Source organism: Asparagus officinalis, chromosome 2 (genome assembly GCF_001876935.1).
Source record: "Asparagus officinalis chromosome 2, Aspof.V1, whole genome shotgun sequence".
Lineage (NCBI taxonomy): Eukaryota > Viridiplantae > Streptophyta > Magnoliopsida > Asparagales > Asparagaceae > Asparagus > Asparagus officinalis.
The window spans coordinates 54,442,953-54,447,236 of NC_033795.1; positions in this window are offsets into that span (position 1 = coordinate 54,442,953).

Genomic DNA, 4,284 nt, shown 5'->3' on the forward strand with positions numbered 1-4,284 from the left:
TCTTTGGAGTATTGAGGAACAGTTTATACTCTTGTACTCTTTGGAGTATTGAGGAACAGTTTATACTCTTGTACTCTTTGGAGTATTGAGGAACAGTTTATACTCTTGTACTCTTTGGAGTATTGAGGAACAGTTTATACTCTTGTACTCTTTGGAGTATTGAGGAACAGTTTATACTCTTGTACTCTTTGGAGTATTGAGGAACAGTTTATACTCTTGTACTCTTTGGAGTATTGAGGAACAGTTTATACTCTTGTACTCTTTGGAGTATTGAGGAACAGTTTATACTCTTGTACTCTTTGGAGTATTGAGGAACAGTTTATACTCTTGTACTCTTTGGAGTATTGAGGAACAGTTTATACTCTTGTACTCTTTGGAGTATTGAGGAACAGTTTATACTCTTGTACTCTTTGGAGTATTGAGGAACAGTTTATACTCTTGTACTCTTTGGAGTATTGAGGAACAGTTTATACTCTTGTACTCTTTGGAGTATTGAGGAACAGTTTATACTCTTGTACTCTTTGGAGTATTGAGGAACAGTTTATACTCTTGTACTCTTTGGAGTATTGAGGAACAGTTTATACTCTTGTACTCTTTGGAGTATTGAGGAACAGTTTATACTCTTGTACTCTTTGGAGTATTGAGGAACAGTTTATACTCTTGTACTCTTTGGAGTATTGAGGAACAGTTTATACTCTTGTACTCTTTGGAGTATTGAGGAACAGTTTATACTCTTGTACTCTTTGGAGTATTGAGGAACAGTTTATACTCTTGTACTCTTTGGAGTATTGAGGAACAGTTTATACTCTTGTACTCTTTGGAGTATTGAGGAACAGTTTATACTCTTGTACTCTTTGGAGTATTGAGGAACAGTTTATACTCTTGTACTCTTTGGAGTATTGAGGAACAGTTTATACTCTTGTACTCTTTGGAGTATTGAGGAACAGTTTATACTCTTGTACTCTTTGGAGTATTGAGGAACAGTTTATACTCTTGTACTCTTTGGAGTATTGAGGAACAGTTTATACTCTTGTACTCTTTGGAGTATTGAGGAACAGTTTATACTCTTGTACTCTTTGGAGTATTGAGGAACAGTTTATACTCTTGTACTCTTTGGAGTATTGAGGAACAGTTTATACTCTTGTACTCTTTGGAGTATTGAGGAACAGTTTATACTCTTGTACTCTTTGGAGTATTGAGGAACAGTTTATACTCTTGTACTCTTTGGAGTATTGAGGAACAGTTTATACTCTTGTACTCTTTGGAGTATTGAGGAACAGTTTATACTCTTGTACTCTTTGGAGTATTGAGGAACAGTTTATACTCTTGTACTCTTTGGAGTATTGAGGAACAGTTTATACTCTTGTACTCTTTGGAGTATTGAGGAACAGTTTATACTCTTGTACTCTTTGGAGTATTGCCGTTTTCAATTGGCTTACCCTAGCGTTATAACGCCGGCATCAACCAAGGTCTGGATGTTATTCTTGAGAGCAAAGCATTCCTTGGTGGGGTGGAGGATCCTTCTGTGGTACTCGCAGTACGTTGGATCCGCAGAATCGCCATCTTCCTCTTGATGCGTGATGGGCGGGAGTTTGATTTTGTTGTTTTCGAGAAGGGTCTCGAAAATAGCTGGAACGTCTTCGTCTTTGAACGAGTACTCGTTTTGGAGCTCCTCGTCTGAATTCTCCTGTTGTTCCCAGGACTGCTGTTGTGACGTTTGATCATCGTCAATAACTGCTGCAGGTACGTCCTCTTCATCATGAGGTACGAGATCCGAATCCGGAGGATTAACCATCGGTTGGTTTCTCTCGATCTTCCGCCTTCTGATGAAGCGTTCAGCTTGTTCTCCTCGAGCCTTCAACTCTTTCCAGGTATTGAGCGGCTCTATTCCCATCACGTCCAAGATGTCAATGGACAAGTTGTTCTGACAAGTCTGCAAGAGGAATTCCTCCGTGACGGGATCCCTGCAGTTCATTGCCTGATTGCGGAAGCGTTTGATGAAGGTATCCACCGACTCTCCGCCTTTTTGTTTCTCGTCGAAGAGTGTCCTGATCGACACCTCGGTGTCATCATCGAAGAAATGGGCGAGAAACATGCCTTCCAAGTCCTCCCAGCTGTTGATGCTTCCGGGCTTGAGACGGCGGTACCAATCGAAGGCAGGCCCGCGAAGGGTGCCAACGAATGACCGAACCATCAAAGGCTCGTTGCCCGAGATTACTCCCAAGTGAGACTTGAAGTAGATCAGATGTTGAGTGGGCGAGCCCTTTCCGTTGAACGGCGTGAAGTTGATCAGGTTGAACTTCGCCGGATACGGGATCGAATCCCACTTTCTCGGGTAAGGACACGGAATGCCGGTCCTCTTCACCTCCCGAACAGACATCAGGGCTTCGATTTTTCTTTCGAGCTCCTTTATCTTTTCGGCCTCACCCATATCCTGTTTTGGATAAGTTTCGAGAGGAATCATACGGCCACCCCCAGTGTTGTCACTACTGGTGGGTCCACCCCCAGCGCTATCATCACTGGTGGGTCCACCCCCAGCGCTGTTAATTTTAGTGGGGCCACCCCCAGTATTCTTGGGTGGTGCGTTGGCCATGACGATTTCGACCACCTCCGGCTCGCTGTTGACTGCAGCGTTCTGGGTGCGATGGTTGGACTCGACTAGCCTGTTCGACAGAGCTCGGATTCGTTGGTCGTGCATTTGTCTCATCTCTTGCATAGCCACTTCCATTTCAAACTTGAAGATTTCCTTCTGCTTAGTCAGGGCCTCTTCAATGATTTTGGCTATCTGATCTGTATTGACCATGAGCACCTCTCGAGCTTGCCCTATGCTAGACGTTGTATCGTCGGAGGCGAGCGCGGAATGAGAATCTGAGAACTCATCATCGGAATGGACTCCTTCATGGACCCCATGGTCATTGTTATATCTGACGGCTTCTAGCTGAAGCTGAGCTGTTCCCGAATTGACCCTGCTTCCTGGAGAGGAATTAGGGTCGGAATCACTTGAAATGATTGGGGATTTTCCCTTGTTGACCATGTTGATAGTCACTTCTAGGGGTTCGTCATCTCGAGCAATTGATCCTCTTTGGTGTGAACGCCTTGATTTGGGCTTTGTCGTTCCATCGGAGATTCTCTCGGATATCGAGACCCTCTGTGGAGCGGTCTTGGGGCAGCTACAGGCTGATAATACTGCCCTGATAATTTTGGTACACGGACAGTGAGAATCCGCTTCCCGGGTGTTTCTCTTTCGAGATTCATCCGCACCCCCAGCCTGATAGTACAACTCATCGACGTTGCCGTCGGAGTAACCTATCGGCTGCTCACATGGGTTCTCAGGTATAACGCGTTCGTTTGTCGGACGCGTCTTCTTCTGAGTAATCATTGCCTTGTTGGCCTCCGCAAGAGTCGCACGTTTGGAATCACTCCTTTGTGAGGGTGAAACCTTAACGGGCTCTTGGTCCTTTGCACGCACCGCCGAGCTGGTTGTTGCAAAGATCGATTTGTTAGGAGATTGCGCACGACCCCCAGTCTGGATGTTGGCTTGAAGCTCCTTCAGCGATCCCCAGCTTCCCTTGACAAGCGTTTTTCCTCGATTCTCGGGTAGAGCATCGATACGGTTGTTCAGAGGATTCCTAGACTTGGGGAAATCCACGCTGCGGTGGGGCTTTACCGAAGGTTCGGGACCTGAAATGGACGAAGGTTGGAGAGCAATATTACCTGCTTTTACCTTAGGCGTTGATTCGGCCTTTGGCATCCAAACTCGTTCGGACCTCGGCGATCTCTTAACGGCCTCTCCCTTTAGCATTTCTCGTGCTTTTTGGACCAGGGCTCGGGCATGCGCACGCAAGGCGCGGCGCTTCTGGATTCGCTCCTCGAGAGTAGAACGGGTTCTTTTGACTTGAACCCATTTGTTCGTTTCTTCTTCGGAGGAGGGGCTGGTTGTTTGCCGTGGTTGCTCCTGGCGTTGCCTGGATTTTAGATCCATGTTATAGCGGATCCCATCCATTGGCTCCAATGCCTCGGCCAGCTGTCGAGCAAGACGTTGACGCTGTCTTTGTCGTGCTCTCTTTGATAATGCCGGAGCGTCTTCAGAAGTCATCTCCTCGGCGGAAGAGGAATCCGGATCTGCGATCTCGACCAGGTTGGACGACGTGGGGACGTCGCGTGGTGCAAGTGCAGAGGCGGCAACGGGGTCTTGGATTTTTGAACCGAAGGACCTGCAATCATTTATGAAAGAGGTTACCTTTCTGTACCCGTTTGGAGAGGCGGATCTGGAGGAGGAGGAAG